The sequence below is a fragment of the Mus caroli genome, chromosome 1, assembly GCF_900094665.2.
Source record: "Mus caroli chromosome 1, CAROLI_EIJ_v1.1, whole genome shotgun sequence".
In the NCBI taxonomy this organism is placed as follows: domain Eukaryota; kingdom Metazoa; phylum Chordata; class Mammalia; order Rodentia; family Muridae; genus Mus; species Mus caroli.
Window position 1 is genome coordinate 153,518,766 of NC_034570.1, and position 23,397 is coordinate 153,542,162.

At 40.3% G+C, this 23,397-nt stretch overlaps 1 long non-coding RNA gene across 5 annotated transcripts in view; it reads left to right on the forward strand.

Annotated features, from left to right (window-relative positions):
- Positions 1 to 23,397, forward strand: part of LOC110301903 — a 47,746-nt gene continuing 24,349 nt past the window's right edge. The window contains exons 1-4 of one of the 5 annotated variants that reach the window (XR_003835437.1): positions 1 to 561; positions 6,416 to 6,580; positions 8,067 to 8,289; positions 9,055 to 9,139. This is a non-coding gene — a long non-coding RNA (uncharacterized LOC110301903). Of the gene's footprint in view, positions 562 to 6,415; positions 6,581 to 8,066; positions 8,290 to 9,054; positions 9,140 to 13,363; positions 13,452 to 23,397 lie in introns of all 5 variants that reach the window. The other 4 variants (XR_003835450.1, XR_003835435.1, XR_003835458.1 and 1 more) reach the window with 4 other exon arrangements.

Genomic DNA, 23,397 nt, shown 5'->3' on the forward strand with positions numbered 1-23,397 from the left:
AATTTGGATGCATGTATTCACCAAGTTGTCAATATGCTTTGTCCTGTTGAGTAGGGGACCTGTATGCGAATGAATGAAAGAGCCAAGAAGGAATGACAGTTAAATAAACAGAGCATAAAACAGGCACAAAACTATTCTCACTGGGAAAAAATAAAACAGAATGTTCTAGAACTTAGATGATAAGACTAATGGAATGGAAGCATTTCATTCCAGAGCTGACATACCAGTGAAAATTTGAACACGAGGTTTAGAAAAGATCTGGCTGTGAATCACTGAGTTTTGACCATAGAGTACTCTGTTGAGCAATACTGCATTTTCCTGGGATCCAACCACACGGACTGTGAGCTTCCTTCACTCAACATCTGTTGCCAAGGGGAATGACCATTAGTTCTCACACTGCAAACGTTACCTCTCAAACAAGAACCAAATGGGAATCTATAACTCTTTGAGTTCTCACCTAAAGCTTCCACAACTGTTCCTGAGCTGGCACCAGAACGGCGGCCATCACCAGAGCAGTTCTGAGCAACGGCCTACATTGAGAAGGCTTTCATTGTGATGAAGGTGATTTCTTGTCTTCATTGGAAGGTGGAAGTAGGGGCCAAGATAAACTCCTGGGTTCCATTCCTTTTCCCAGATCATCTGAGCTGAAACTGGTATTAGAGCACTTGGCTGCTCTGTTCCTAAAATCTATACATAGAACCCAACAGTGAAGCCAGGGACATTCCTTAAGGCTAACAGAAAGCAAAGCTGGACCCTTTTAGCTAATGTTAGCTTGAGAGTCAAACTGACAATTAAAAAGTCACTTTTCATCTTGATACATATAATTGTAGAATTCAAAGTTAACATTAAATTTCTTATTAATACTACTAGACAAGTTGGACTTGAAAGTTGTTTGTCTTACTGGCCTGTTCTTGGAATTTCTGGATATTTATCCATCCTGGAATATAGTTGTTGATTAATGACGATTTTGCTTGCCCGTTATTAAGAAAAATAATAAACAATCCACCTATGGCTACTGATTTCCAAGTATTCTAGTGAAGAAGTTTTGCTGTCTCTGAGAACTCTTTATAGATTAACTATATTTTTATGTTTAGAAAGAAAATGGACCTTAACTGATTTATTCAATTTGTGGCCTACTAGTTCAATAGATATTTCATGAACACATGTTATGTGTCAAAGCACTGAAGGAGGTATGCGCATGCACACACCAGTGTATTTCTATATATTAGTTTAGTGAATAATTGTCTACTCTCCAAATTATTTTCCAGTTTTACTCCTAATTGTCTGACAACGGTATTTCATGTTTCAAACATAAAGCTGAGTTGTTGGTCCATTTTACTATTTCTCCCAACCCTAGGCTGCCATCAGAGGGAGGAGATTTATCATCTTTTTGACTCAGAAGGAGTTTCAAAACCATGTAGACAGGCTATCACCTAAAAGATGAAGTAGTTTGAAACTACCTTAAAAAGTTGAGAATTCGTGAAAATGCTGTGTGTTGGAATAAAAATGCTATGCTAGCTGTTCTTGCTATGCTAGCTGTTCTTGCTATGCTAGCTGTTATTGCGTGCTTCACTATTGATTAATCACGTTGACTTGAGGAACAGAGGGCCATGGTTTATGTAAGTCCTGTTACATTGTATATTTGTAAACTTGATTTTTTGGCTTGGCTTCTGAAGGAACTGGAAGAAATTCAGCTGTTCTTTGATCTGTTTATTTGAGGACAAAAAGCACCATGTTTCAGCGTGCAACTCAGCTTCTGATGATGGAAGCTGTGATATTATCTCCAGGTTTTCATGCCTAAGAATCAGGCTTATGAGTAGACATAACTTTTGACATCTGAGTTTTCAGTCTACTCATTATCAACACTTTAGTTATTGTTAAGCCTGCATAAACAACCCTAAAAATAGGCAATAGGTTTTTGAAGAGTGGAGGAGTCACGTCTTATATCTTCACTTAGATTTTCAACACCTGGCATGCCGTCCTGTTTATCAGTAGGTTCTTGCTGAGTGACTTGTTTTATGGTCAGTATTCAGCAACCCTGTGCTGAACACAGTTTTAGCTGTTTGTCCTCAGTCAAGCTCACTTAATTTTAAGAAACTTCATTAAATACCATTGTTCTGTTTCCCATTCTCTTGCATTCTTTTGTTGAGATAAATAAATGATCACAGCATCTTAACTTAGGAGATAACCAAGCTTGGGAAGTGACTCTAAACAGAGCCCAGAACATTTTGTTTCTAATAGGAACCTTTATATCCCAGCTTGCTAATAAGTGACAGGCATGGACTAAAAGAATGAGATGAATAGGCAGATGGATATGAAATTTATGCAGGAAACTGGAAGTTACCAGAAAACCATCTTGTTGGTTTTATCTGCAGACACAATAGTGATGTATTTCCCATAAACTCAATCTATACACAGAACTTTCAGTAACCTGCTTAGTCCTAAAATTGACAGCTTCCTCGTGACAGAGGATCAAGACCCACTTGCATTTGGATTAAGGGATTCTTCTTGCTGGGCTCAGGACTGTCCCTGCTTTCTTGCAGTTACCATTCCAGAAGGAAGCCCACCCCTTGTGCTCCTCTGCACAGTAGTTTAAAAGCCCAATCTACATTGATTTTTTTTTTTTAGATTTTTTTTTATTGGGTATTTATTTCATTTACATTTCCAATGCTATCCCAAAAGTCCCCACAGGCTCCCCCACCCACCCACTCCCACTTCTTGGCCCTGGCATTCCCCTGTACTGAGGCATATAAAGTTTGCATGACCAATGGGCCTCTCTTTCCACTGATGGCCGACTAGGCCATCTTCTGATTCATATGCAGCTAGAGTCACGAGCTCTGGGGGATGGGGTTATTGGTTAGTACACTCTAGTAAAATTACACCATTAAAAGTCCCTAATTACATTAAATTACAACATGTTATCATTTTATTAATGGTATGTTTTTTAAATTAAATAGCCAGTCCCTCCCTTTCACTTTACCTTCTCCTTCATCCAACCCTCCTCCCTTCTCCTCAGAAGAGGGATGACCTCCAATGGACATTAATCAGCCTTATCATATTAAGTGGCAATAAGATGCTAGGAGCATCTTCTCCTTTTGAGGCTAGACAAGGCAGCCCACTTGGGGGGAAGGGATCCAAAGGCAGGCAACGCAGTCAAAAGACAGCCTCTGCTCCCACTATAGGAGTCCCACATGAAGTCCCAGCTGCACAACTGTTACATATTTGTAGAGGGCCCAGGTCTATTCTATGGTTGGCAGTTAAGCCTCTATGGGCCCCTAAGGGCCCAAGTTAGTTGATTCTGTATGTTTTCTTGTGGTGTCCTTGACCCGACTTGAGGGTGAGTGGAAACATCTTCTCTGGGAGGAGCTAGAAACCTAGCATAGTGGAAACTCTCAGAAATCTATGAGAGTGACCCTTGGTAAGACTCCTAGCAATGGGGGATATGGACCCTGAACCGGCCATCTCCTGTAACCAGACAAGACTTCCAATGGAAGGAGCTTGACACCAACTCACCCACAATTTGTCCTCCTTACAAGATGTGGAGGGTAACAGATGGGGCAGAATTTGAGGGAAGGGCCAACCAATGACTGGCTCAATTTCAGACCCATGCCATGAGAGGGAGCCCACCCCTGACATTATTAATGCTATTCTGCTATACTTACAGCCTAGCATAACTGTCAATAGAGAGGCTTCACTCAGCAACTGATAGACACAAATGCAGAGACTCAGAGCAAAACATTAAGTGGAGGTTGGGAAATGCACCAGGGTACAGGAAATGCTTAGATGTAGTTGTTTCTACCTTGGTCCCAGATGCTTGTTTTTTTAACTTATATCTGGCTATATTATATATTCAGAGAGTAGACTTGTAGATGCTTAATATTTATGCTCATTCCCTGGTGATACTGTTACAGAGTATCAAAGCAAAAACTCTTATGGTTTCTAACTTTCTGGCTTACATAAATCATAGTTCCAATATTGATCATCCATTAGAAATCTAGAATGTAGTAATACTCTGCTGTTCTTTATCACTCAGCAATCAGACTGGGGAAGATACTAGGCCAGACAAAATCAACAACTGCTAAATGCTAAATGGGATGAGCAATGGCTTACTAGATTGCAGCCAAAGATTTAACTCTGTTAGCTAGCTACAAATCTCCTGCAAGCCACTTCAGTTGGATAGGTGTCAGGCTCATCTGCTAGCAAGGCAGAACACAATGGGACACGTAGACTTTTAAAAACAGTGCTCTCAACCGGTTTGGTAAGTATATAGGGAGTACAAATACAAGAATAAATACCAAGTAGCAGATAGAGAGCAACCATCATCAATCAGATGTTAACAGCTGCCTGAAGAGATGGCCCTCGTTCAGCCAGAAGCTTAATACTACCAGCAGAGAGGAACCGGGTGTGTGGGGGGTTTATGTGGGGAGGGGGACTAAGGAAGTCAGCTGTTTTCTTTTTTTTATTAATTTTTTACACTCCATATTTTATTCCACCCTCCACCCTCCAACTGTTCCATATCCCATACCTCCTCCCCACCCCTGTCTCCATGTGGATATCCTCACCTCCACCCCACCTGACCTCTAAACTCCCTGGGGCCTCCAGTCTCTTGAGGGTTAGGTGCATTATTTCTGAATGAACACAGACCTGGTAGTCCTCCACTGTATGTGTGTTGGGGGCCTCATATCAGCTGTGTATGCTGCCTGTTTGGTGGTCCAGTGTTTGAGAGATCTCTGGGGAGGGGGACAGATTAATTGAGACGGCTGGTCCTCCTACAGGGCTGCCCTTCTCCTCAGCTTCTTTCAGCCTTCCCTAATTCAACAACAGGGATCAGCTGCTTCTGTCCATTGGTTGGGTGCAAATATCTGCATCTGACTCTTTCAGCTGCTTGTTGGGTCCCTTGAAGGGCAGTCATGATAGACCCCTTTTTGTGAGCACTCCATAGGCTCAGTAATAGTGTCAGGCCTTTGGGACCTCCCTTTGAGCTGGGTCCCACTTTGGGCATGTCGCTGGACCTTCTTTTCTTCACACTCCTTTCCATTTTCATCCCTGTAATTCTTTCAGACAGGAACAATTATAGTCAGAGTTGTGACTGTGGGATAGAAACCCCATCCCTCACTGATGTCCTATATTCCTGCTGGAGGTGGACTCTATATAAGTTCCCGCTCCTTACTGTCAGGCATTTCACCCAAGGTCTCTCCCTTTGAGTCCTGAGAGTCTCTCACCTCCCAGGTCTCTGGTGCATTAGGGAGGGTGCCCCCAACCTCCTATCTTCCAAGGTTGCCTGTTTCCATTCTTTCTGCTGGCCCTCAGGGCTTCAGTCCTTTTCCCTCACTCAATACCAGATCAGGTTTCCCTTTCCTCCGCACTCCCCCTACCCGTCCACTTTCCTTTCCAGGTCTCTCCCTCCCTCCCCACTGTCAGCTGTTTTTAATACAGCTTTCTCTCTGTGGTGGTTTGAATATGCCTAGCCCATGGGAAGTGGCACTACTTGTAGGTGTGGCCTTATTGGAGCAAGTTCATCACTGTGGGGGGTGGGCTTTAAAGTTGATGCTTAAGCTCCACCCAGTGTGGAAGAGAGCCTCCTCCAGGCTGCCTGGTCAAGACTGAGTCCTCTTCTGATGCCTGTAGATCAAGATATATAACTTTGGGCTTCTCCAGCACCATGGTCTGCCATGCTTCCCTCCATGATGATAATGCACACTGCCATGCTTCCCTCCATGATGATAATGGACTGAACCTCTTAAACTGTAAGCCAGCTCCAATTAAACATTATCCTTTATAAGAGTTGGCTTGGCGCCTTTAATCCCAGCACTTGGAAGGCAGAGGCAGGCGGATTTCTGAGTTCGAAGCCAGCCTGGTCTACAAAGTGAGTTCCAGGACAGCCAAGGCTACACAGAGAAACCCTGTCTCGAAAAACAAACAAACAAACAAACAAACAAACAAACAAACAAACAAAGAGTTGGCTTGGTCATAGTGTCTCTTCATAGCAATGAAACCTTAACTAAGATACCCTCCATGGATGGAGCTGGCCTTGGCTGAACTTCTGGCCTTTTGTTTCTACCATAGGGATTTTAAAATCATGATCCCACAATATAACAGTAGTAACCTCTGGTGGTAATAGTGCACTCTGTAACTGTACTCAAGTACACAAGGTTTCACTCTTGAGCTGTTCTCTGTTCTCTTCCTGCTCCATCATAACATTAGAGCAGCCAGCTTGTCGCTGGACAAAGGCTCTTGAAAGACACCTGACATAATAAACATTTTTGAGACTGAAGTCAGAAGGCCACTTCCTTGCTAGAGCCAGCTTCTCAGGGAGTTTAAAGAGCATGTGACAGCTTATCAAAATAATGTGAATTATACCAAGCAACCTTTCTGTTTCCTTAAGTGAATTCTGTGACTGTGGTCTTTATTGTAGGGGTGGCCGTGGTGAAAGATAAAAGATCTGGAAAAAATAAATGAACATATGAAGAAAAGGGAGTGAGTCCCAGTCCTGTGGAAGATGAGGTGTGATGGAAACGAAGTACTTATGAGCTGAGTCCTCTTCCACCTCAATTCTTACCAACCCCCAGGAACACAAACTGTAAGTATGTTTACAGGTAGGCTCTTTCAAGAGTTAATTAAGGTAAAATGATGTTATTTGGATGCAGCCAATTCTGTGGAGGTCCATATGAGAAGAGAGATTAAGACACAGACCCTTTCAGAGGATGGGATCCACCTAGAAGCCAAGGACAGAAACCCCAGGGAGAAACTAGATATTATCAGATTTATCTTAGACTCTTAGTTTCCAGAAGTGTGACAAAGCCAATGTCTGATGTTTACCCAGGATTGTGTGAAGATCTGTATAAGTTTCGTTGCTGACTATGCCTGAAGATTTGTATAAGTTTTGTTGTTGACTATGCCTGCGGTGTGGGGTGAGACTGAGGCTAAAGTGCTAAGGAAGGGGATGAACGTCATTAACAGGAACAGCAAAGCCCACAGTATAAAGCTAAGGAACTCACAACATTCTTGTAGCATTCTGAAAGAACTGAGGTTTCACAGTGCCAGTAGCAACTAAAGGTCAGTTTACAGCTTACTGAGTCGATAACTGAGTAACAAAACCTGTCACGTGAGATAGTAAATGAGAAATTTAAAACCATAAAACAAACTTCCTGATCTTGGGGTGCATGAATATAGGCCTAATAAGAACTAAGTGGACCCTGAAGCATGACAGGAATATTTGCTCACAAAATGCTGTCTTCTCGTGACTTTCCCTGGGTTTGATATAGCCATAAAATTACATGGGTAGGAAGTTCCCAAGCACAGTACAGAGCCCGGCATATGGCATTTGCTACACAGGAAAGCAACTCAGGCCAGGGCGACCATTCAAATCTTCCTCACAGGAGGATGGTTGGCATAGTAACTGGACGCCCTAAGCTAGAGGGTCCCAATCTGTGGGTCATGGCCCTCTTTGGAGCTAGCATTTCAGATATCCTGCATACCAGATATCTACATTAAGATTCAGTACGGTAGCAAAATTATAGTTATGAAGTAGCAACAAAATAATTTCATGCTTGGGGTCATGGAAATGTGAGGAACTATATTAAAGGGTGGCAGCCATAGGCAGGTTTGAGATCCACGGCCTGAAGCAAGGAATCTGAGCAATCGTCACACCCGTTCACGAAAATCTTATAACCTTCAAGCTTTCTGTTGTTCCCGGACACCACTGCTTTTCTTAAGGTAGATGGTAAAGATCTTTAGCCAAGCAACATTTTCTGGTAGAAGCCAGAGACCCACGTTCCAAAAATACAAGTTCTTTTTTCATCGTGGCCTCCTGGGGGAAATAAAGGGATTCCTGGACTGAGAAGAAAACCAGGCTTCCTGCTGTGCATCCAACACTGAATTGATTCTTTCTGCTCTTACAGATTAGATACACATAGGGAAGCGACTGCATTGACATAACTCAATCCTGTTTGTATATCCTTTCCTCTTTTCTTGCTTTGTTCTCCATGGTTCCTGCTTACCATCAGTCACCATGACCACCTGCTTACTTAATTCTTGTTTTCTGTTATTTCTCTATCTTCTTCCAGGATCAAATGGGCAATGAATGTTTAAGAATTGTATTCACTTCAGTGTCTTCAGTTGATAATGCTTGACAGTTGATAGATGCTCGATAGTATTGTGAGTTGAAACCCTTCATAAAATGTGCCTCTTTGCTCCTGAATCTGAGATCCAGTTTTGATCCATCCATGAAAAGCTGGGTTGGAAACTGGGTCTTGGGTCTCCCAAGGACCCGAGGGAGGATTATACCAGGTGAGGATTCTCTGGAGATTTAATTGGACTGGCAGATACTAGCTTGTACTGAGTGGTAATCTAGAGAACTTCTCTGGAGTCTTTTTTTATTTATGTAGCAAGTATTTGGTTGGTTGAGGAAATCATAGACCATAGACAGCAAAAGCATAAAGAACTGGTCTGTGATTTTGTGGATCTGCAATAGTGGGTGGGACCGTTCACTCAGAATCTAAGTTTTTTTTTTATTCAAAATAATAACATTGATTCTCATACCACATCATTGTAGATATCATTCCTACAAGATTGATATCTTTTCTGGTTTACTAAAGCCAACTGTAGCTCATAGGAGGCTGATTTCAAAGCAACTCAATATTGAAAACACATTCAGCACAGATAATTTACACTAACTGAACTGCCATTCATTAGCAAATTAGATAGTACTTAATGCTAATAACTGACACTGGATCACAAGCTTTACCAAGTATTCATTAGTGAATGTTTAGATTCTACTGTCACCTGTACAATCTACTCTTTCTAAGAATAGTGTTCCTTTATCCTTCCCACTAAATCATATCTACATTGGAATTTTTTTCCAGTAAAATAAAAAATTTTTAAAATATTTTTTTTTGCAATTTACAGAGTCTTATTATTTTTTAGCATAAACCCCTGATCAAGTGTAACCCTGTATCTCTTCCCCTACCATGCATAGCCCATGATCAAGCTAGTGTCTGCAATTACACACTATGAACCCTGGAAATCTATCAGGGCCATTTGTTCATTTTTCAGTTTGCTTATGTGTCTGCCCTCCCCTACGAGATGGTGAGGACCATGAATCCGGAACTGTACCCCAACATCCAGTGAAGGATCTCATGTAAGTAGACACTGAGGATAAGATATACTTAGTAAAGCTTGAATGTATGAGGGGCTATGTTTTATCAACTCACTATGTTTTATCAACTCATTTGACTCTGCTCATTAAGAATAGACATGTGAATATCATTGCATGGGTCAAAACTCATTTTCCTTTGGGATGGACAAAGTGGTTTGCCTTGCCCAATCCTTATAGACCAACTTCCAGGTTTAGCAACCGAACCCAGCAATACCCTAGGAGAAGTGCATAGCTACATCGCAGCCATAGCAGCTAACACTCACAATGCATTTACTATGTGTGTTCTGGATAGTTCACATTTTTCCATCTTATTGAACACAAAAGAGACACTGGGAAGAAGGAACTGTACTGTCAGCCTGATGATGCTGATGGGGAAACTGAGGCACTGAAGATAAAACCACTCTCCCCAGATTATAGGTGTGACATGATGAAGCTTGCATTTGAACCCAACTTAACTGTCTTTATAACCTCAATGCTTGATCACTACTTCATAAGACTTCTTTGTATTAACAAACCCATCAAGCTAAGGTAGCCTATAAGGACAAATATATACTGGGACAAAAATTTGATACATTATGTGATTTTTTTTTTGTATTTAGTGTTTCCTGTAACATCAGTATTTCTTATCAAACTGCTATGGCTTAGCAACCATAGGGAAGGAACACCAGGATAAGCATAAAAAACTGGTTAAAATTTGGGCTGCAGGCACAAACAATAGGTACAAAAGAGTAGCCTTGTATTTTGTAACTCGTGACAATCAGGCTTAGCACCCATAGAGGAGAGAGAAACAAGATTTGGGTTCAGGCTGCTGCACTGCAATGTTTGCTTGAAGGACAGCTGCGCCCGAAGGCTCTGCAGATTTTGTTGCAGAGAGAGCTTAGTCCTGCTTCCATTTTTCTTCCTCTGATCATTTTAAATTTACATTCCAGTTGTTACCCCCTCATCTCCCGCTTCAGTCTCCTCTGCCACAATTCCTCATTCCATCCCTCCTCCTACTTGCCTCCAAGAGGATGGTCCTCCCCAACAGACCTCCCTCTCCCCTGGGGCCTCAAGTCTCTCCAGGATTAAGCTCATCTTCTCCAACTAAGGCCTGACCAGACAGATCTCTGCTATATTTGTGCCAGGAGCCTCATACTGGCCCATGTATGTTCCTAGTTGGTGACTCAGTCTCTGGGTGCTCCCTGGGATCTGGGTAAGTTGAGATTGCTGGTCTTTCTATGGGGTCACTCTCCCCTTCAGCATCTTTGATCTTTCTCCTAATTCAACATAGAAATCCCTGGCTTCAGTTCAGTCTAAGTATCTGTGTGTGTCTCAGTTAGCTGCTGGTAGGGTCTCTCAGAGGACAGTCATGCCAGGTTCTCCTCTGTAAGCACATCATAGTATCAGTAATAGTGCCAGGCCTTGGTGCCCCTCCCATGAGATGGATCCCAAGTTGAGCCCATCATTAGACCACCTTTCCTTCAGTCTCTTCTCCATTTTTGCCCCTGCAATTCTTTTAGACAGGAACAGTTCTGAATCAGAAATTTTGACTGTGGTTTAGTAACTCTGTTCTCCATTTGAGGCCCTGTCTATCTACTGGAGGTTGACTCTTCAAGTTCCCTTTCCCCAGTGTTGGGTATTTTGGCTAAGATCCCTCCCTTTGAGTACTGAGAGTCTCTCACCTCCCAGGTCTCTGGTACTTTCTAAAGGGTCTCCCTACCTCCCATCTCTCAAGGCTGCTTATTTCTATACCCCATTTTTAAAAACTCGATTATTTGGGTTTTTAGAAGTTAACTTCTTGAATTCTTTATATATTTTGAATACTAGCCCTCTATCAGAATTGGGGTTAATGATTTTTTTTTTTTTTACAATCTGTAGGTTGCTGATATATCCTATTGATGGTGCCTTTTGCCTTACAGAAGCTTTTCAGTTTCATGAGGTCCCATTTATTGATTGTTGAGCTTAGAGCCTAAGCCTTTGGTGTTCTGTTCAGGGAATTTCCCCCCATGCCAATAAGTTTGTGGCTCTTTCCCATTTTCTCTTCTATTAGATTCAGTATATCTTGGACTTGAGCTTTGTGCAGGGTGATAATTATGGATCTATTTTCATTCTCCTACATACAGACTGCCAGTTAGACCAGCACCATTTATTGAGGCTGCTTTCTTTTTTCCACTGTATGTTTTTGGCTTCCTCATCAAAGATCAAGTGTTCATAGGTGTGTGGGTTTACTTCTGGGTCTTTGATTCTATTCCATTAATTGACATGCCTATTTCTTTACCAATACCATTTGGTTTTTATTGCTATTGCCTTGTAGTACATGTTGAGGTCAGGGACAGTGATTCCTCCAGAAGTTCTTTTATTGTTGAGAATTGTTTTGGCTATCCTGAGTTTTTGGTTTGTTTTCATATGAAGTTGGGAATTGCTCTTTCCACGTCTGTGAAGAATTGTGTTGGAATCTTGATGAGGATTGAATTGGATCTGTAGATTGCTTTTAGTAAGATGGCCATTTTCACTATATTAATTCTACCAATCATGAACATGGTAGATATTTCCATCTTCTGAGATCTTTGATTTATTTTTTCAGGAATTTGAAGTTCTTGTTGGATAGATATTTCACTTGCTTGGTAAGAATTACAGTAAGATATTTTGTACTATTTTTGGCTGTTGTGAAGGGTGTTGTTTCCATAATTTTATTCTCATCCTGTTTATCATTTGTGTAAAGGAAGGCTACCGATTTGTTTGAGTTAATTTAATATCCAACCACTTTGCTGAAGTTGTTTATCAGCTGTAGGAGTTCTTTGTTGGAGTTTTGGGGGTTATGTTTATTACCATACCATCTTCAAATAGTGACCCTTTGATTTCTTCCTTTCTATCCCCTTGATCTACTTTTGTTGTCTAATTGCTTGGGCTAGAACTTCAAGTACTATATTGAATAGATAAGGAGAGAGTGGGAAACCTTGTCTTGTCTCAGATTTCAGTGGGATTGCTTTTAGTTTCTTTCCATTTAATTTGATGTTGGCTGTTGGTTTGCTATATACTGATTTTATTATGCTCAGGTATGTGCCATGAATTCCTGATCTCTTCAAGACTTTTTTTTAATTAGGTATTTATTTCATTTACATTTCCAATGCTACCCCAAAAGTCACCCACATGCTCCCCCACCCACCCATTCCCACTTCTTGGCCCTGGTGTTCCCCTGTACTGAGGCAGATAAAGCTTGCATGACCAATGGGCCTCTCTTTCCACTGATGGCCGACTAGGCCATCTGCTGATACATATGTAGCTAGAGACACAAGCTCCAGGGGGTACTGGTTAGTTCATATTGTTGTTCCACCTATAGGGTAGCAGATCCCTTTAGCTCCTTGGGTATTTCCTCTAGCTCCTCCATTGGAGGCCCTCTGATCCATCCAATAGCTGACTGTGAGCATCTACTTCTGTGTTTGCTAGGCCCTGGCATAGTCTCACAAGAGACAGCTATATCTGGGTCCTTTCAGCAAAATCTTGCTAGTGTATGCAATGGTGTTAGCATTTGGAAGCTGATTATGGGATGGATCCCCGGATATGACAGTTTCTAGATGGTCCATTCTTTCGTCTCAGCTCCAAACTTTGTCTCTGTAACTCCTTCCATGGGTGTTTTGTTCCCAATTCTAAGAAGGGCCAAAATGTCCACACTTTGGTCTTCATTCTTCTTGAGTTTCCTGTGTTTTGCAAATTGTATCTTATATCTTGGGTATTCTAAGTTTCTGGACTAATATCCACTTATCAGTGAGTACATATTGTGTGAGTTCTTTTGTGATTCAAGACTTTTAACATAAAGAGGTGTTATATTTTGTAAAAGGATCTTTCAGCATCTATTGAAATGATCATGTGGCTTTGTGAGTTTGTTTCTAGAGTGTATTATGTTGATGAATTTTCACATATTGAACCATCCCTGCATCCCTGGGATGAAACCTACTTGATCAGAGTGAATGATGCTTTTGATGCGTTCTTGGATTCAGTTTGAAAACATTTTATTGAGTATTTTCTGCATCAGTATTCATAAGTGAGATTGGTCCGAAGTTCTCTTTCTGTGTTGTGCCTTTGTGTGGTTTACGTATCTGAGTACCTGTGGCTTCATAGACTGAATTAGGTAGTGTTCCTCCTGTTTCTATTTCATGGGATAGTTTGAGGAGTATTGGTATTAGCTCTTCTTTGAAGGTTTAGTAGAGGTTTTTTTTTTTTCCCCAGAACAGGAAAGCACATAGAAGCTTGTACGCTGCTGGAAGTTTCCTCAGTAGCATCATGAAAAAAAAATATGGAGGATACAGCATCATAGGTAATAATACTACTTAGTTTCCCAAGTTTCATGCTTAGCAAAAAAAATAAAGGTTTATCATGGGTCAGAGAAGTTGGTTGGCTGAGAGGTAAGTGTGATAAGATCTTGAGATGGATGTAAATGGGGTGACATGGGGTAAATGGGATCCCCTGTGACCTGGGGTTAAATAAGGTCTCCTGCAACATGGAGTAAATAAGGTCTACTGATATACGGGGTAAATGGAGTCCCCTGTGTGCTGGAGGTAAGCAGGGTTTCCTGTAATATGCAGTAAATGGGGTCCCATGTGGTAAATGGGTTCCCTGTGACTTGGGGTAAATGGGTTCCCCTGTGACATGAAGTAAGTGTGGTAAGTGAATCCCCTGTGGACTTATGGGTTGATGATGACAGGCTTGAGTTGGGCTCAACAAATGTCACTGTGGATCCTTGATGATGACTGAGGATCAACTCCATTAGACTTATACCTCTCTACCTCTCATTTGGAAGACTGGTATCACTTGAGCCTCTTAGGATACTGTTTATAGGATGGAGCTAGAGCACCAACCTGAAATGACTGAGAAACTTCTGTCACCAGGCAGAAAATGAACTATGACAAAAAGGACATGGCAAACAAAGTGAAATATCTTTCATGTTATAAAAAGGATATGGCAAACAAAGTGAAATATCTTTCATGTTACCTATGAAAAAACTCCAGCCTGGCAGGTAACATTTATTACTTAATAGACTCTAAAGACTATGCTAATTTATTTAATCTTAGGCATTTAGACAGGGTTTCTAGTCCCCACCCTAGAGTTAAATGAATAATTTATATAACAGCTGGGTTACATAAGGATTAATTTCCTTCTCACTCAGGCCAAAATTCCTTCTCCTAAACATTTCACCAGTTTGTCAGGTTTTATCTCTTGGCAGTGTAATAAAACACTAAAATTGGAACCAGTCTCAGTTTCCTTTATCCAATATTCAATGTTTAAGTCATAGGGAATCTGTGTCCAAAATACAAGATGTTAGCTTTTCATTTTTGGCTAGCTTCAGCACAGTTTAAGTTATTATAAAAGGGCATTAAGAGAAGTTGTAGACCATATGGAGCTGGGCGAGCGCCTGGCAGAGATTCTGGTTTCTCAGTCTGAAGTAAAGGAAAGGAATGTGTACAAGGTTGGGCTGGGTGTTCACAGGATGGTTAAGCCAAAGCAAAGAGAGCATGGTATTAGACAGACTTTTTTAAATGTGGAAGGAATTGTTAGCTTTTCCTGGCAAACATAAGCATCTGTGTGTTGACTGACACATCAGTTATTCATGGGTTTGTGGAGCAGATGGACCTTCTACCATTAGGTCTCAGTGAGCTTAGTTTGAGCTGTCCATTATGGTTGGTGTGCTTTGTCTGTCTTGCAAACCAGAGTATAGTTCCATAACACTTCTTCACTTTTGGTCCTGTACACAGCCTGTCTACTATCCCTGTTTACATACTTTCTTACTTCTGGCTCTTTCTGGCCCAAAAAAATCAAATCAATATTTCTTCAAATCTCAATTTGGATGTTATTTTCCCACCCAACATTGCTCAGTGCCTTCCCAGGGGACATGGGATAACCCCTCATTCTCAGAACATCCTATGCCACTATCTACAATTCAAAAGTCATCCTACATTTCTGGCCCCCATACACTATGCCTACCCACCCTGGCTCTCTTTGTGTCATGAACATACCAGTTATTGTTCCTCAATCTCCCTCACATATGATCCTTCTCAGCTCTCCATGGTTTTCTTCAACTCTTCTGATAGTAAATCTCTAGGTAATGCTTCCTTTTGTGTTAGTGAACACATTCAAATCCCCATTTTGCATTAGTTTTCTTTAGGGCAATATGAGCATACTGTATTTGCTTTCGTTGCATAGATGATAACAGAATTATACACTTGTATGCTTATTTGTTTGATATTGCATCTCTGGTAGATAGTGAAGTCTATGTATAAGGAGACGTGTGATCATCTTACTTGATACTGTATTCCTGGCACAGTTAGCTAGGAAGTGCTTGATAAATCCTGACTCAAAGACAAATGAAAGTCTTTCACAGAATATACCTGGAGGCTGGTTTAGATGAAGAACCTGCATGCCCTGGGATGCCCAGGAATAGTAAGTACTTCCTCACATATTTAAGTCTAGCTGAGTTTGTGATCAATTCTTGAAAAATAAAATCAAAATCTAAAAACTAAAATCTAAAACTTTCTTGAGAAATATGAAGCCAAGGAAATGACTTGATGGGTAAGGGTGCCTGCTGTGCAACCATGGAAACTCGAATTTGAATCCCCAACGTCCATACAAAACAAACAAACAAACAAACAACATCTGAGCATGACTTTGCATGCCTGTAATCCCTGTGCTAGGGGAGAGAGACATGAGACTCCTTGGAGACAACTGGCTGGCCAACTATTCTACCCAAGAAACTGAGCTTCAAGTTTAGTTGGAAGCCCTGTCTCAAGGGTATAGAGTGGATCATGATAGAGCAGGCTATGTACTACCCCCATAAGTGCATATGTGGATGTGTGCAACTGCATACACATATGCACACAGGAGCATGTACTACACACATGCACACTTATCACATACATGCACAAACACAATCAAATTGTACTATATGTTTCCTATAAGAAAATCATCATGAGGATATCTGATGCAAAGAGTTTGATGACTTGGACCTTTCTTTGGGTGAATGTAAGACACTGGAGTAACAAATAGAATGACTTCACACTATTAGCCTGGGAAGATGTGGAAGTGGAAGACATTACCAATCGAGATTGAGGAGGGGTGAGAGAGTGTAGGTTTGAATCCTTGATCTTCAACTTTTTCCACTAAGTTGAATGCCCTGGAAAATTACTCTCTCTCTCTCTCTCTCTCTCTCTCTCTCTCTCTGTTTTATTTATCTAAGTGAGAGGGATTAAAAACGTTTGCCTTCAGAATATTTTTATGTAGATTAAATAATAGCTCTTAGGAAGAGCTTAATAAAAGTTAAACTGTACACTCAGCTCCAACATTTAGTTGGCATGAGTAGGAAACTTGTAGCAGCTGTGAAATCAGGCAGGCTAGGTCAGTACTTTGCTGTTATAGTTTTACTAGATTAAAAGCTGTGAGGAACTATCCAAAGTTAATCTTAATTATTTGACAGAATAGTTGTGAGTCTATTTAAGTTCTTTATTTCATCTTGATTTAGCTTTGGATATATATATATATATATATATATATATATATATATATATAGTGTGTGTGTGTGTGTGTGTGTGTGTATGTATGGCCATTTCTTTTAAATTTTCCAATTTATCAGAATACAGACTTTTAAAGTATGTCCTCTTTGATTTCCTAATTTCCTTGGTGTCTGTTGTAATGTTTTCCTTTTTCTCATTTTATTAACTTGTATATTCTCTTTTTCTGTTAAATTGGCTAAAGGATTGTCAATCTTGCTATTTTTTTCAAAGGACCAACTCTTTATTTAATGGATTGTATTTTTGTTTGTTTCTATATTGATATAATTTCAATTGGATTCTGGTATTCTGATGATCTCTCTCTGTCTCCTCTTTATTCATTTACTTTTTGAGGAAGTTGTTTGTTCTTGTTTTTCCAAGGTCTTTAGGTGTAGCATTAAGCTGGTGAGGGGTCAGAGATATCTTTTTGAAGAAGAATTTCATTTAATAAGGGCATAATCAATGATTGGAATTCCGTGAGTTTTCCTGAGTGCATGGGTTCATTTATTTTAAACTTTTCTAAGTAGATAATGTTTCCTTGCCAGAATAAATTTATAGATTTTTATCAGTCAGTGCATCTGTGGAATGATGGATGTGCTATGAATGGAAACTGAGTTAAAGATCCATGAATTCTAAAATGTTATTGAGTTACTTATACGATTAATGTTGTGTGTATACATTGTAATATTGTACATAGATCTTGGTTTATGTCCCCTGATTCTCTGTAGTGTGCTCTTTAAAATTAACTTGCTAGTTCCTGCAGTGGACGTCATGTTCCATTTAGCTCCTGTCAGCACAGACAACATGGACTCCATTACATAGTCTCCAGCCTCCTCTTTTCAAGAGTGACTTTTCAGTGGTCCCTCTGTGTCGGGTAGTTCCTGATGTGAAGGCGATATTTATTCTGAGGCATTTTTTTTTACATGTGTATGTGTAAGAAGAAAGCAAATGTGAGGGGGAAATCACACTGCAAAAAAAGGCAGATGAAAATATTAGGAATGAGATTTTCTGACTGCAGAATAGCTGAGGTCTTGTGGTCGCATGGATATCTGTCTAAGAGGCTCCTTGACTCTAGCCGTGCGTTTCCATTATAGAATTACACTTTTCTCACACTTCTCATATCCTTCGACTAAAAACTTTCAGAAGGATTTCTGTTTACATTACCCTTCCACGGTATAGACTAAAAGTTCAGCTGGATTCAGTTTTCTCTATGTTATGGTAAGTTGAGGAAGGAAGCGAGCAGAGGGGGAGATCCCAGGGGAAGAACCTGGGAGTTTGCTGAAAAGAGAACATCGGGACAAAACTATTAGATTCTCTTTCAGCTGTATGAACACCTGGCTGTCTAAGGTGCTTTAAAGTGATCTAACTCGCAGGGATTCACTTTTTAGATCTTGTTCTATGCTTTAAAGTGGTCTAACTTGCAGGGATTCACTTTTTAGATCTTGTTCTACGTTTGCTGAGCTGGAGTCTAATGTGGATGTTGATTTTTATGATGGGTCTAATATTGTATTGGGAAATATTCATGGTTCTTTATAAGTGTAACCCTAGACCGACCCTCTCATTCCCACCATCACAGTCTTGAGAGAACCCCTCCCCCCACCAAGAACAAGTGTATCCTGGGTGGCTTTTCTGACTGTATTTTCTTGTCTGCCATCTCTAGCACATTGCCAAACCAAGTTTCCCCTATAGTCTGATTACTCACAGCTCCACTAAAAAGTCACTATTTTAGGCTCAGTCTACAGAACCTAAAATTCTCTGTATATCATGGTCTCAAATTTTCCAAAAGTACTTACCTAGCTCCTATTATGGTCTATCAGTTCTGCAAAGTTCCAGGAACTCGGGGTCAAATATGGCACAGCATGTCACCAAGGAGCTCGTAGATGAATATTAGGAATGCTGATGGCTTCTTAAAACTGATTTTTATTTTTAAGATTATAATATAATTGTAACGCTTCTCCTTTTCTTCTCCCCAAACCCTCCCAATTTAACCCTCTGCAGATGGCTTTATATTTCTTCAAGGACCATGACTTGTTTCAAATTGATTCTTTTGATCAATGTGTATCTGAGTGCTGCTCAAATGATAGTCTCTGCTGTAGGATGTGGGATTTCAGTGGTCAAGAAATTCAGTGTCCACTCTTATAGTATTTATATTCTGATGTAAAATAATTCACAGACAAGCACTACATACATATAAAGTTTAAAAGAAAAAAGTGAAAATAAAAAGGCATTTGCCTATAAATTTCATTTATTCTGCTCAGATTTTGAAACTTATTAATGATTTTTTGGTGTATATTTCCAAATGTATATGTTTAATAACACTGGACATGCACATGCCATTTTAAAAATAGATGCATTAAACTGTTAGTGTAGTTAACTGGATCATACTTCAACTTATCTTAAAGCCGTATCTTGTAACAATGCCATTTCATAGTTTTAGTTGGCAGTCTCTTACTTTTCAGTACATGAAAAATGGGGTGGATCTTAAGAACAAGCCAAAGAATACAGCATCATAATCACAGAGGACTGGGCTAGGAGAACAAAAACAAAGACAGTACTAGCAACCCCATTAGATTTGGAATAATAAAAATGAAAACCAATAGCATAAAATGGAGTTGAGGAGTTTGTAATGCAGCTCTAACGTGGTGTTAGTGGTATTGAACTGTGGGTTGTAGGAAGCCACCCATGACTAAGGAGTATGCATGTCATGAGAGCCCACAGAACTGAAGCAGTAACAGGATGACAGTGAAGAGAGATGTTCTATCAATGTGGACAAACTGTTATGTTCTTCATTTTTCTTCCAGAGAGGTTCCATACTAGGGGACCCTAGGGCTGATCAGTCATACTGGAGAGGCTATAAACACAGTAACTGTTCAAGTCATGAGGGCAGATTCTTCAGTAGTCCTAAAAACATAGGGGCTTCCTGAAGAATCTCTGGTCTTCAGTTCATGTTGGAAGGCCAAGGACATTGGGTTTTAATGTCAGCAAAGTATGGTAGTAGCATCATCAGCAAAATAGCCATAGGGCAGAAGAGCTTTCCATCACAACATGAAGGCTACAAGGCAAAAATCAAAGTTTTTCTCTCTTGGACTTACCTTTATCTGAACTACCACTGGAAGGTGCGATCCACCTTTAGGATTGGTATTCCAACTTTAGTTAAACTGATGAAGAAAATCTCTCCTAGGGATGCCCTACTGATTTCCTTTCAGTTGGTTCTAGATTCAGCCAAGGTAACAAGTAAGATTAACTGTGGCATGCTCCCTGAGGTAAAGTTTTTTGCATTTTGATGGAGATGCTTCATAGCTAAAAGTCAAGCTTTAATAGTGTATTGTCATGCTTTAAGGAGGTATATGTTTTTGAAGGAGGAACAAGATTCATATATGGAGACTATTTGCTTTAATGAGGTCTTTATTCTCAAACAAGACAAATGACTCTTTTATGTACCAGACCTTGATAGCTATGGACAGTTGTGAGAAGCCATCCAGATGTCCTTGCTGGCAATGGGGTAGGACAGCTCTGCCATGCACCAAGGGCCTCTGTCTGCCTTGGTAGGCTGAGTTCACCAGAAGGAATCAAACCTGTGGGGTAAGTCACTAGATTTCCTTTCAGTTAAGAGCTGATGAAGTTGGACTATTCTCTCCTGCATCCACTGTTGAAATTTTGGTCATATCTAGTCCTATGGATCACAAACATTTGTGGCCTTGAGGGGTGTGGGCAACTGATGACCTCTCCATGGTGAATTGTTTGCTTTGAACTCTTCACAGGTACTTCCTTAACAGTGAATAGAGAAGCATAGTTTGTTTTGCTTATATATATATATATATATATATATACACACAACATTTATATTATATATATGTATTATATATGTATGTGTTATATATAGGTACATATATTCTCACTATGTTAAAATTGAGCTTAAGTGGTGAACTGTTCACTGAAGTGTGCCCAAAGCCTGGGGAAGGAATTGTTTGTGGATTTGGGCTCTCCCATTCACATTAACCTTCATACTGATGCCATTTAAAATCTATATCTACAGACTGATCTTACTGGAACATCATAAGGACACTATGAGCAGAGAAGACCTGACTACAAATGCTTTCCCTTTTGTTTAAGGTCACATAAGGTCACATACCAGGAGCTTTGGGGGGAGTCCTCCTGGACCATGACTACCCCTGGGAGGAAGAGAATGGAGCACATCCCAGAAGAGGCTGAAACGACTCTCACCCAGTTCGAGCTTAGTCAGGAAGTCACTTAGGGTCAGGATTCATATGACTCAGGCAGAGTGGGCCTATGTTCTATTACTTTTTAAAACGTTGATGCTGAGAGTCACACAACACAAAGTCAATCATTTTGAAATCTCTATCTGGTAGGATTTAGTGCATTTAGAATATTGTATGATGACTGTCTTAGCCAGGGTTTTTATTCCTGGACAAAATATTATGACCAAGAAGGAAGTTGGGAAGAAAAGGGTTTATTTAGCTTACAATTCCAATTTTCTGTTCATCACCAAAGGAGGTCAGGACTGGAACTCAAGCAGGTCAGGGTGCAGGAGCTGATGCAGAAGCCATGGAGGGATGTTCTTTACTGGCTTGCTTCCCCTGGCTTGCTCAGCTTGCTCTCTTATAGAACCCAAGACTACCAGCCCAGGGATGGTACCACCCACAATGAGCCCTCTTCGCTTAATCACTGATTGAGAAAATGCCTTATAGCTGAATCTCATGGAGTCATTTCCTCACCTGAAGCTCCTTTCTCTGTGATAACTCCAGCCCGTGTCAAGTTGACACAAACCCAGCCAGTACAATGATCATCTCTGTCTAGTTACAGGATGTTTTCATCGCCTCCAAAGGAAATCTCCCATCAAGCTCTCATTTCTATTTTCCTCCTTGCAGAGTTCTTTCCATAATTCCTGGCCCCCACTAACATACCTTCTGCTGGTATTTTACAGGGGTATATTACAAGTTTAAATGTTAAGGATATTTCATGTACAAGATCACTGTGTGATCTCATCACTTACTGATATACTATTTTCAGGCTGATGTGTCAGTTACTCATTTATTTTTTAAAGTATTTTACAGTATCCCACTATAGATAATTTCATGTTTAGTTTATCATTCATCTGTTGATACCCACTTAAATTCAATTTTATAATAATTAAAAAAAATCTCTCAAGGAGCATTTTGTTATGTAAGTATCTTTTAGACAGAGTTTAGATAACATAGACCTGGTTGTCAAACATATTAATCATTTCTGCAGTTCAGACTTTTGGATGAGATATGCCACAGATACAAGATAGGAAGAAGTCTGGCAGATTCCAGCTATGGTTGGGAAGAGACAGCTCTGTGGAATTCAGCAGGACTGCTTGTCAGTACACATTGCCTGGCTCAAGCTCTTGCTCTTTGTCAAATCTTACAGAGATTTTCTTCTCTGTAATCCTGGGATAATATGGTTTGTTGTAAAATATCACCATGAGCATTCTAGAGGGCCAGAGGCATGTAACACCTCAGATGTGATCACCACACACTGTGTCTGTCAGTTCTCTTTCACATAACCAGTTGTTTCTTATTCTGCTAAGTAGAACAAGTATGGGGAGAATTCACCAAAGAAAGAAGGTAAATACTTTCGATTGGCATTGACCTCATCTGGCAAGTGTTTTCCGAGTGTTTGTGCATCAGGTGCCAGGCACTATAAGTCCTAGAGCACATATCAAAGTATCAAAATGTAAGATCAGATGTTAGTGTTCAATAAACTTTAGTTTTGTAAGACAGAAGAAGACAATGATTTTTAATACAATCTGATAAGTGTGATGAGAAATATTTTCTTTTCTTTTTGGGGGACATTTTTCCAAAAAATAGTTATTTATGTACTTTACATCTAAATCATAGTGTCTCCCTCCTTTCCTCCTAGTCCCTTTTGATTCCCTATCCTGCCCCGCATCCACCCCTCCTCCCCTTTTCCTCAGAAGAGGGAAGGCCTCCCATTGATATAGACCAACCTTAGCATATCAAGTTGTAGTAAGAGTAGAAATATTTTTTTTTTTTTTTTTGGTTTTCCAGACAGGGTTTCTCTGTATAGCCTTGGCTGTCCTGGAACTCACTTTGTAGACCAGGCTGGTCTCAAACTCAGAAATCCGCCTGCCTCTGCCTCCTGAGTGCTGGGATTAAAGGCGTGTGCTACCACGCCCGGCTTAGAAATATCTTTTCTATTGAGGATAGATAAAACAGCTCAGTTAGGGGAAAGGGATCCTGAAGTGGTAGTAAATTAATCTGCTCTAAACTCCCCAGTGGTGTATACTTGATTCTCGCCTGTTTTGGATTCACTAATGAAACACACACACACACACACACACACACACAGAGCCTTCTTTTTAATATGCCTTAAGCAGTTCAAATGCTGGGCCACTTTTGCTACCTAAGACTCAACCAGGGAAGTGGCCCCTTGGGCTGCTCTGATTTCTTTGTTTCCTCATCTTGTTGTGGTGATTCTCCAAACCTTTCCTGTTCCCTTGACTTGGAAATCTAAAGTCACACCTCTGTCTCCTTACCCAACCATTGGCTGCAGGCAACTTTACTTAACCAATCAAAGTCAACTGACAACAGAGACCCTCAGTATCTTTAATTTTTATTTTATTTTATTTTTTTATTTTTAATATTTTTTATTACATATTTTCCTCAATTAAATTTCCAATGCTATCCCAAAAGTCCCCCATACCCTCCCCCCCCACTT